The sequence below is a fragment of the Prionailurus viverrinus genome, chromosome B2 (assembly GCF_022837055.1).
Source record: "Prionailurus viverrinus isolate Anna chromosome B2, UM_Priviv_1.0, whole genome shotgun sequence".
NCBI lineage: Eukaryota > Metazoa > Chordata > Mammalia > Carnivora > Felidae > Prionailurus > Prionailurus viverrinus.
The window spans coordinates 126,312,007-126,324,399 of record NC_062565.1 but is presented as its reverse complement, the minus strand read 5'-3'; positions in this window follow the sequence as shown (position 1 = coordinate 126,324,399).

Sequence of the window (12,393 nt, the reverse complement as noted above, 5' to 3'; positions counted from 1 at the left end):
AGAGAATGACAGAAAACATATATCTGCTGTATTGCCTTTTAAAAAAATGAACACAAATGTATTTTACCATTTCTAATTCTTATGTTTGAATAAAAAGTGTGAGTATTATAATTAATTTAAATATGGGGCAGAAAAAAACTTGTTTGCCTTGGTAAAAAAAAAATTAAAGAAATAACAGACTATGTCAAAAGAAATTGAAAAGATAACAATCTTGGAGAAGATGTTTGCAACATACATGCAAAGTCAAACAAGCGTTTGTGTCCAGAATATATAAAGAACTCCTAAACACCGACAGGAAAAAGTCAACAACCCAATAATAAAATGGGCATACGAAATGAACATTTAACAAAAGTGGAAACATATAATCAGAAGCTCAAACTTTTTAGAAACAAGGAAAAATAATACTAACTCCACTACAAGATACCATTCACACCCACTGAATTGGCAAGAATTTGAAAGTCTAATTATACCAAAGGTTGGAGAGAATGTGGAGTAATAGGAACCATGAGCCACTGCTGGTGGGCGTGTGGATTGATTTACTGATTTTGGAAAACAATTCGGCATTACCTGGTAAAGCTGCAGATGTACATATTCCATTAATCGGTGATTCCACTCTTTATACGTTAGTGAAAATCTTGGCTGTGTACATCAAGATGTGCGTGTGTGTGTGTGTGTGTGTGTGTGCGCGCGCCCGCGTGGGGGTGGGGGGAAGGGGAAGTTCCCAAAAGGCTGGAAACAACATGGCTGTCCATCAAAAGGGTAGTAAATAGATAACTTGTGGTATATTTATGCAACCGAATACTAAACAACAGAGAAAACTGACGAGTTACATGCATATGCATGAATCTTACAAATAAAATTCTGAACAGGGGCGCCGGGGTGGCTCAGTCATTTAGGTCAGACTTAGGCTCAGGTCATGATCTTGCTGTCCTTGAGTTCGAGACCTGCGTGGGGCTCTCTGCTGACAGCTCACAGCCTGGAGCCTACTTCGGATTCTGTGTCTCCCTCTCTCTCTCTCTCTGCCCCTCCCCTGCTTGCTCTCTGTCTGTCCCTCTCTCTCTCTCAAAAATAAATAAACATTAAAAAAAAATTCTTAACAAATACCAATCATGGATCAAGGCATAAAATACTATACTCTTCTTACAAAGTTGCAAAACTTATAAAATAACATGATTTTGTAGGGGGTATGTGTATATTTATATCCTTTTGTTTACAGATTTGCTATACATTTTTACAAATATATAGTATATAGATTTAGAGATTTATATTTACAGAATATATGTGTATGTTGATATATATTTATGTATATGTATTTATCATATGTACATATGTATATATATGTATTTATCATATGTATTTTATATATGTATTTATCATATATGTATGATATATATTTATATATGTATATTTTTATACATATTTGAGGATTGTAAAGAAAAGTGTAAGGAAAAGGATGGGAATGATAAACACAAAAGTCAAGACCGTGGTTACCTCTGGAGTGAGGCAGGAGAAAAAATTATAGGGAGCTTCAAAAGGATTACAAAAGTTTTCTTTCTTAAAGTAGATGATAAATGCAGACGTATAAATGTTATTGTCATAATTTACACTTATTTTATATTTATAAAATATTTTATAACTTTTGAAGGGAAGTCTACATGAATTCTCATTATCAAATTCTCATCATTTTTTGCAGGAACTGAGTTTATTTGGATACAGACTGAAAATGTGTAACACACACCAGTCAGCCCTCTTCTGTCAACATATGGCGAAAGATGTGTCAACCCCGCACGGGTTTAGAACATTCCGAACATTGTGCATATTCAGCATAGCTGCAAACTTCTTGCATTAATACTAATCACTAGCCTCACAGCTCTGTTTTGCGTTTAAGATCGAGCCTTTCAGAAACCACTCCACCCAGAATGTTACACAGAATCTCCAAAACATGTTTTTCAAGTGCTCTGAGAGCCAGAAAATATTGGGCATCATGACAAATGATCCCATGAACCCTGGATCCAGAAGAATCTGTGATTTTAAAGACTCAGGTGCAGGATTTCAAAAATGGTGCAATTAGGTTTTCTCCTTGGAATATACTTATATATAGGTATAAAGGAAATGACCAAACTGAACCCGTTTCATCTTTATTTCATGCCAAGTAGAATCCGTAAAATACAGAGCCTGGAACTTACCAAAGGCCAATTAATGGGGGTCTGGCTGGCGCCCTTCCTACTGCTCTCCGCCAGTGTTCCACTAGTTCAGTGAGGTTCCCGTGCCTTTTCTCTGTCACCCTCATCTCTGTTGCCATTGCCAGGTGTTCCTGTCAACAAATCTTTAGTGGCAGGTGTCAAGACCTTCTGACAATTGTCAGAGGGCCAGCATGTATCTCATTCACTGATTGGCTAAGACTCTTGACTTATATTGAGTAAAAGACCATTCGTTTTCTTTTGGAGCGAAGGAGGAGCTCTTCATTTTCCGATACGTGTTACTTTGGGGACTTTTTTTTTTTTTTTTTTTTTACCATTCCTGATATTAGTCTTTTTTGTTTGTTTGTTTTTTAGCTTATTTATTTTGAGGGGAGGGCAGAGAGAGAGGGAGAGAGAGACTCCCAAGCAGGCTCCATACTGCCAGTGCAGAGCCCAACGCAGGGCTTGAGCCCACAAACCAGGGAGATCATGACCTGAGCTGAAATCAAGACTCAGGCGTTTGACTGACTGAGGCACCCAGGCGCCCCCTTATATTCGTCTTTAAAATAGAATCACAAATAGAGTTGTCTCGTAGATGTACAAAATACAACTTAATTCTGACTGAATCTCACAAAGCATGATCAGCACATCAAATTAACCTTGCTTATCTACCACTGCCGTCCTGTTCTTTGTCTTAGAGCTGTGTAAGCTGGAGAACATTCCCACTCACTGCCATTCCCATTTCGCTGCTGTGAAAAAAAAACTGGAGACAAGTTTCAATAACTAGACCGCTGTCATTTAAACAGATGTGTTTTTCTGAGAATATTCAAAATCTCTCATATAACCTCGGCATCCTCAGCAGACTACTGTTCAGAACTCTTTCCCACCTTCCACATTGTCATTTCTTACTGATGTCAATGGATCAGTGTCTTGTTATCACTTGCCTTATTTTTCATGTATTGTTTGGGTGCTTGAACGTGGGTCGTTTTCTACAAAGCAAGGTTCGTGGGCTTTGTGATAGCAGTTCCCCACCCAGGGCCAGTCTTAGTTCAAATCTGGGATTGTGGCTATATTCTTGGTGGCTGAGGTAACTGAAATGTAAACTCTACATAAATGAGGTAAAACAAAGCCCTGTTACAATATGAATACTATAATAGCAGAAGTTTAAAGATTATACTTCATAATACTGAAAGTTTTATGAAAGTTTTTATGTGTTAATTTTTAAATAGTCTAATGCAAAAGCAAGGAAAAATGACAACAGCCTAAAATCAAAACAGAAATCTGTCATTTATACAATTCTAGCTATAACATCAAGAACCAAAGGGCTATGTAGGTCATATTTGTATGGTCGCTGTTGAATATGAAGCTCTCTCCCTCTCTTTTCTAAGTTTTCCATTAGTTAAATGGGAACAGTAACTCCATTCACCTCCTGAGGATGTTGGAAGGATTCATGAGGCAATGCTTGTGAAGCACTCAAAGTCCTTTCAATGAAAGATCCTATGTAAACACAGCCTTGTACTGTTCTCTCCAACCATAACCACACTCTGCTTGTCAAAAACTCAACCTCTACACCCCAAAAAGGGTGTATACATTTCTAATACTATACTATTTGTAGTTAGCTTCCTCTGAGAAATAGGATGACATAAAGAGATGGACAAAATTAAAAATGTATTTTGGGGTATATGATATCTCATTCAATTTTATTTCTTTCCCTCTACAGATTGCTTACATAAATATTATTTGTAAAATCGAAAGCCTTTTATTTTATTTTATTTGTTTTTGAGAGAGAGAGAGAGAGAGAGAGAGAGACCGTGTGAGCAGAGGAGGGGCAGAAAGAGACAGAGGCAAACATAGTATCCGAAGCAGGCTCCAGGCTCCGAGCTGCCAGCACAGAGCCGGACTCAGGGCTCAAACGCATGAACTGTGAGATCACGACCTAAGCCAAAGTCAGATGCTTAATCAGCTGAGCCACCCAGGTGCCCCTCAAAAGTTTATTTTTAATTACCACTGTACTTTCACTGTCTCTAATTTTCTATCTGGGGCAGTAACAAATATCACTTAAGAGTGCTTTGGAGGGGTGCCTGGGTGGCTCAGTCGGTTACGCATCCAACTCGGTATCAGCTTGGGTCACGATCTCACAGTCATGGGCTGGCTGGAGCCCAAAGTGGGGCTCCGTGCTAAGCATGGAGCCTCCTTGGGATTCTCTCTCCTCCTCTGCCTCTGACTCTTTCTGGCTCCCGCACTCTCTCTCTCAAAATAAATAATTAAACTTAGAAATGAAAACAGTGCTTTGGATAACATCGCTATTCTCATTTAGCCGAGAATTATATTTAGTTAATAAAATGAAGCTGGGGTGCATGGGAAAAGAAAAGTTCTACCGTAATATGAGTGAAACTGCCATACCCAACCTGTATCACTTTAATTGCAGGAGAGAATAGGAGAAAAAGAAACTTATGGTTGGTTCCAGATTCCTGGCCCACAGCTGTGTTTTGAATTGCACCATACATCTGATGTCCCATCATCTGATTACCTGGTCTCCTGGGCCTCTTCTCCACCCTCAGGAATTCTTGACAGCTCTTGCCTATGTCTAAAAGGACATGGCTATTACTCTAAGGGGACACAATTCTGTCCTTGGTTTCAGAAACCTTTTAAAGGAAAATTCAAGGATCTTCTTCCAATGAAAACTGTACTGAGCAACATAGTGTAAATATTCTTTCATCCAAAACACCTTGGTGAAATATTGCCCTATGTATGAAGCTCTCTGCCCCCGAACGTGAAAAGGTGGAAAGATGAAAAGCATTCATGCAAATGTCAAAGTGGTGGTTCACATTCAGTCGAACTTATTAATAATTTACGGAACTCAAGTCTGAAGATGTGTGCTTGTTGCTTCAAGCAAAACAAAGAGGATATAGGTAAAGCCCTGCTCTAAAGATTATATTCCATCAGTGCAGATGGAGGGTAAAATAAGCACACAAGTAAATATAATCAAGAAGATATCAAGGAGAGGGGCGCCTGGGTGGCGCAGTCGGTTAAGCGTCCGACTTCAGCCAGGTCACGATCTCGCGGTCCGGGAGTTCGAGCCCCGCGTCAGGCTCTGGACTGATGGCTCAGAGCCTGGAGCCTGTTTCCGATTCTGTGTCTCCCTCTCTCTCTGCCCCTCCCCCGTTCATGCTCTGTCTCTCTCTGTCCCAAAAATAAATAAACACTGAAAAATAAATAAATAAATAAATAAAGAAGATATCAAGGAGAAGTACAAAATGCATTGGGAAGGCCAATGAAGACTTTTTGTCTGAGTGAGTTATAAGGAAAATCTTTGAAGTGTACCTTGAAATACGGTTGGAATGTTATAAGGAAAAGAGAGAATAGAAGAGAGAATAGAGATAATAGAAGAGAGAATGATTGAGACAAATGGAAGAAGGAGAAATTTTTACAGAAGATTTGGAGGACAGCACGTGGTCAAGTTTACCTGGAGCATGAGCGGCTTACACTGAAGTAGAGGATGATAGACAAATATGGTGGAGGCTAAATTAGGATGTTCCTTGAAGCTCACCATAAGGAATAAGAACGTATTGTATGGATGCGGGACCCACCAAGGTTTTGGAGCAGGAAAACAGCATGATTCAAACTGTGCTTGAAGGTAACGAATTTGTCTACAGTTGTGTAGATTGATTATAGAAGGGAAGCCCATGTGTGGAGGGACCAGTTAGAAAGCATTTGCAATATTCTAAGCAAGAAATAATAGGGGGCTGAACCCTGGTGTAGCAGTCAGCATGAAAAGGAGATGTCACAGGCGGGATTCCCCGGGAAACACACTGAGACCATAAAATGTTTATGCAGGGACTTCACTGAGGACTGCTCTCAGAAACATCTTGAAGACAGTGAGGAAGTCAGTAGTGGGCAGAGGGAAGAGGTAAATGAAAATGCAGTCACAGCAGAAGACTGAGCCAATCCCAGCTGAGGTTCTGAAGCTGAGATGGCCCCTTACAGGTCTCTGATTGGGTCTGGGCCATGGGTCTGGGCCATGGATCCATCAAGTGGATTAGCCATGGGTCTGGGCCATGTGTCCCTCAAGTGGATTAGCCATTCAATGTAGGCAAAAGGAAAAAGGTTTGCTGAAGTGAAATGTGTAAGAACAGGCAGGTGATGTGCTATAAAGGTAGAAGGAGAAAGAAGAGTCAGAGCCAAAGTCAAGGTTAGGAGCACCCAGGAAATACCTAGAAATACAGTGAAAGACCTGGTTTGGAGGTGAAGGTAACAGCTTCACTTGGAGACATACTGGCATATTCTTGTTCTCGGTAACATGGTCATTAAGATCACGACTTTCAGGCCATAGAGCCTACAGTTCATCATACTTGGGTTCATTCAGGTGCATTATTGAAAAAGAAAAGACAAAGATAACGAGTTCACATTAACTGCAAAAACAGTACTGGAGAGTACAAAACGTCAGCAGAAGATTCCAGGTGAATACCACATAAAGATTTGAAAATAAAAATTAAATGATCTCTATTTGTAAATGATATGATGGAATCCCTAGGAAACCATTCAGTGACAAGACAAAGCAATAAAATCCATAAGATATCAGGATACATAATTAATACATAAAAATCAATGGCTTTCAAATATACAAACCATAACCAATCAGAAAATTTAATGCTTTGGGGCATCTGGATGGCTCAATCAGTTAAGCATCCAACTTCAGCTCAGGTCACGATCCCATGGTTCGTGGGTTCGAGCCCCACGTTAGGGTCTGTGCTGACAGCTCAGAGCCTCAGCTTGCTTCAGATTCGATGTCTCCCTCTCTCTCTGCCCCTCCCCTGTTTGCACTCTGTCTCTCTCTCTCAAAAATAAATAAAACATTAAAAAAAGAAGAAAAAAAATTTAATGCATTTGCAAGAGCCACAAAAAAAGATAAAATAATTGGGAGTAAATTTAACACAAGTAATACACTTAAATGAAATTTACATGAGGAAAATTTTAAAGCCTTAAATCCTGAAAGGCATTAAGTTGACTTCAACAAATGGAAAGATTTCCCTTTCTCTTGGATAGGATGACTCAACATTACAAAGATATTGATCAGTTCTTGAGTTATATAAATATAATGCAATCCCAATAAAAATACCAATAAGCCTTTGCTGGAGTTAGTCAAATTGGTTCTAAAATTTATATTTTCAAAAAAGGCAAGAATAGCTAGAAAAATTCTGAGGAACAAAAAAGAACAATGTGGGGACAGGGGAGGACTAGCCTTACCAGATTTAAAGCACACTAGAGGGGGACACCTGGGTGGCCCAGTTGGTTAAGCATCCAACTTCAGCTCAGGTCATGATCCCTCAAAGGTTTGAGCCCCGCACCGGGCTCTCTGTTGGCAGCTCAGAGCCTGGAGCCTGCTTCGGATTCTGTGTCTCCCTCTCTCTGCCTCTCCCCTGATTGCACTCTCTGTCTCTCCCTCTCTTTCAAAAATAAATAAGCATTAAAAAATAAAATAAAATTTTAAAAAGTACACTCAAAAGTCTGTGTCTCCCTCTCTCTCTGCCCCTCCCCTGATTGTGCTCTGTGTGTGTCTCTCTCTCAAAAATAAATAAACACTAAAAAAAGTTTAAAAAGAGGACACTAGAAAGTCTCTATAATTAAAATATATATATGATACTCTAATATGCATGGAGAGACAGGCCATGGAATAGAACAAAAAGTGAAACCAAATATATGCCAAGGGAAGGTGACAAATCTTATTAAATGGTGTTGAAGAAAATGTACCTTGTTTGGAATAAGATAAAGTTAGATTCGTACACCAGAATAACATCAGAATAAACTTCAAATATGTTAGAGATTTAAATGTAAAACATGAAATACATGGGAGAATATCTATATAATCTGGTGGGGGAAACTTTCTAATTAAGATTCAAATCCAAACATGAAAAAACACATTGATAAGCATATCTAAATAATTTTTTTTAATAGGGGCAGCTGGGTGGCTCAGTGGTCTGATTCTTGGTTTTGGCTCAGTTTATGATCTCACGGTTCACGAATTCAATCCCTGCCATCGGGTTCTGTGCTGACAGCGTAGAGCCTGCTTGGTGTTCTCTCTCTCTCCCTCGCTCTGCACCTCCCCTGCTCTCTCTCTCTCTCTCTCTCTCTCTCTCTCTCTCTCTTTAAAAATAAATAAGTAGGGGCGCCTGGGTGGCTCAGTCGGTTAAGCGGCCGACTTCGGCTCAGGTCATGATCTCACACTCCGTGAGTTCGAGCCCCGTGTCGGGCTCTGTGCTGACAGCTCAGAGCCTGGAGCCTGTTTCAGATTCCGTGCCTCCTTCTCTCTCTGACCCTCCCCTGTTCATGCTCTGTCTCTGTCTCAAAAATAAATAAACATTAAAAAAAAATTTTTTAAATAAAAATAAATAAGTAAAAAATAAAATAAAATAAAAATAAATAAACATTTAAATAAAAAAATAACTTGGCCTGGCAAAAGAATCATAAATAAAATTTTAAAACTAACGACAAATTGAGAAAAAATATTTGAAACATGCATCACAAATAAAGATCTAATCTACCTAATATATTAATATCTTTAAAAACACCAGCAGAGAAACAACCCAAAACCTAATGTAAAAATGAACAAAAGATAGACAGTACACACACACACACACACACACACACACACAATAAAAGAACACAAATATATATATAAATATGTTCAACTTTACTCATAATAAAAGAAATACAAGTCAACACTACACTAACTACATCCTGAGATACTTTCTTACCTATCAGATGGGCACAGATTCAAAGCTTGACAATACATTCCTTCACATCTTGCTTTTAAAAATGCAAGATAGTACAAACTCTATGAAGGAGAATTTAGCATTATCTAACAAAACCACATATATGCTTTCCCTTTGATCCAGCAATTCCATTTCGAGGAATCTACCTCAGAGACACATCTTTACAAATCCAAAACAACATATGGACAAGGTTATTCACTGTGAAAATATTTGTATTATCAAAATACTGGGAAATGACCTAAATGCCCAGCTCTAGAAGATATGGGAATAAGCTATGCAACCAGCCACATAATGGAGTATTAAGCAGCTGTAAAAAAAAAAAAAAAAAAAGTGAGGAAGATTTCCATGAGTTGTTTTGGACACATTTTTAAGTGCAGAAATAAAGTTGCATAGAGAATATACAGAATGCTACATTTTATGTAAGAAAGACAAACCTGAAATTAATGAAAATAATTACCTGTAGTTGGTGGGCAGGAACAGAGTGTGAAGGCTAAGGATAGAAATGAGACTTCGTTGATATGTATATACATTTTTTTACAAGGTTTTACTTTTGAACCATGTAGATGTTTTATTAATTCAGATAATAAAACTTAATTTGAAAGTGATCAAAGAAAAGCAACTCCTAACGTGGAGCACAAATTGAAATAAATCAACATCATATTGATAATATATCAAAGTGATAAGATAACATGATAAAATTAATTTAAGTAGTTGTTGAAAATAGTACCTCAGCCTGTAGGTGCCCTCTCTTTGAAGTAATTCTTGAGTGCTTGGGTGGCTCAGTCGTTGAAGCATCCAACACTTGATTCTGACTCAGGACATGACCTCAGAGTTGTAAAATCGAGCCCTGTTGTTGGATTCCACACTGGGCGTGGAGCCTGCTTGAGATTTGCTCTCTCCCTCTGCCCCGCCCCCCAACTCATGCACTCCAGTGGACGCGCTCTCTATCTCTCTTTTAAAAAATAAATTTAAAAAAAAATTAAATGAAGTAGTTCTCAATAGAGGATAAAATTTTGACCCCAGGGGACATTTGATGATGTCTTTAGATATTTATTATCACAACTTGGGGGTGAGAAGGGAGTACTGGTATCCAATATCTAGAGGCTAGGGATGGTGCTAAAGTCCCAGAATGCACACAGGACAGCCCCCCAGAACAAATAACTATTCAGCTCAAAATGTCAATAGTATCCAGGTTGACAAACACTATTTTAGTAAGATACAGTCGAAGAACCAAAAACCAAAAAATTGTGAAAACTGTTTTTGTTTTTGTTTGTCTCAAGTTTTTATATAAATTCTAGGTAGTTAACATGTAGCGTAATGTTAGTTTCAGGAATAGGTTTGTTGTTGGGAGAAGCACCGATGTAATAATTCTGAAAAGCGTTTGTGAATATCATAGGATAGAGAGAACCAGCAAAAGTATCCATATTGTCGAGAACCCAGGTTCTTGTCGGAGAAAGAAGATACAAACATGGAAGCAGAGAACCCCTGGGATTGCTGCATATGAATTAACAAAAAGGAAAAACTGAAGAGATAGCTCCTGGTTTTTCCCACTGAAAGGGCCTGAGGTAATAACATCTCAGTAGCGGTAAACACACTTGGCACCCATTTCAGTCTCTAAAGGCCGTCATTCACCCACAAGAACCTGCGTTCCCTGGAGAAGCCACCCCGTCGAGCGCTGAGTGACACGGGGAGCCAGAATACCTAGCTGTGCCAGAATGCCAGGAAGTGCTCAAAGACCAGTGAGGATATATTGAAAGGTCACAAGTGCTATCTTGAAGGAGCTCACGTAGGCCAAATTTGGAGCAATGTAAATGTGAAAGCTAATAACAGTGATAATGGATTATAGTACATTGAAGCACAAAAGAAACCATGAGTCCACAGTGTTAACTCAAAAAAATGGGAGAGTAATAAAACCTCATATACATTATATTATATTATATTATATTATATTTATTATATTACATTACATTACATTACATTACATATAGCAGAAGTAGATGTTAACACCTTTGGGGAAGGTAAGAGGTCCAAACGTTCTCAAAATACTACTCCACATATTACTTACTAGTCACAAAAGGAAAAAGTTCCCTTTGCTTTTGTGAAATCTGCACACTTCAACTTAATCAAAGAATCAGGCTTCACATAACCAGTGTTGGGGCAAAGTGACTTTACGGGCCTCTTGATGTGATGCAAAGGGAAGTAAACAGCATCACGTATGTATATGCTCACGGGACCCTCCCCCAACCCTGCCCGGCTACAGGCCGTGTAATGCAGGAGAATGGGCTCTGGGTCAGGCAAATTTTGGCACCCACCCCAAAGGAGGAAATAATCAAAAGAATTTTAAAAGACCAAAGGGACATGAAATATTATGCATGATTTGTCATTGGTTCCTGGAATTTTAAAAATAGCCTTAAAAGACATTATTGGGATAACAGCCCAGTATGAATATGGATTAATTGTCAAATACTATTATTTTATTAGTGGTAAATTTATTTTTTACGATAATGTATTGTCATTATGTAGAAAAGTATTCTTGTGGGGCGCCTGGGTGGTGCAGTCGGTTAAGCGTCCGACTTCAGCCAGGTCACGATCTCATGGTCTGTGAGTTCAAGCCCCGTGTCAGGCTCTGGGCTGATGGCTCAGAGCCTGGAGCCTATTTCCGATTCTGTGTCTCCCTCTCTCTCTGCCCCTCTCCCGTTCATGCTCTGTCTCTCTCTGTCCCAAAAATAAATAAACATTGAAAAAAAATTTAAAAAAGAAAAGTATTCTTGTTCTTAAAAAATACATGCCTGGCTGTCTCAGTCGGTAGAGCATGTGATTCTTGATCTTGGGGTTGTGAGATCAAGCCCCATTTGGGGGGTAGAGCCTACTTTTAAAAATAATAAAGCATTTAAGGATGAATTGTCATGATGTCTGCAACCTGCTTTCAGGAGTTCCTAGAAAGAGAGAGAGACAGAAAGAGAAAGTAGATGTAGCAGAATTTCAACAACTGGTGCATCTAGGTAAGAGATCTACTTTGTCAACTTTTCTACAAATTTTGAAGTGGCTCATTAAAAAAAAAAAAAATGATGGAAAAAGGTTTGCTTAAATCCATGAGTTGGTCAAGAACCAATACACTAATTGAGGGATACCTGGGTGGCTCAGTAGGCTGAGTGTCCAACTTTGGCTCATGTCATGATCTCATGGCTCATGAGTTCAAGCCCCACATCGGGCTATGTGCTGACAGCTCAAAGCCTGGAGCTTGCTTCAGATTTTGTGTCTCTCCTTCTGTCTGCCCCTCCTTCACTTGTTCTCTCTCTCTCTCTCTTTCTCTCTCTCTCTCTATCAAAAATAAATAAACATTAGAAGAAAAATTTTAAAAAGTACACTATTTGAAAATTGGTAAAGGGAAGAAATCAAGCATTTATTCTGCTTCCCCTAAAAGAACTGTAACTAGGTGT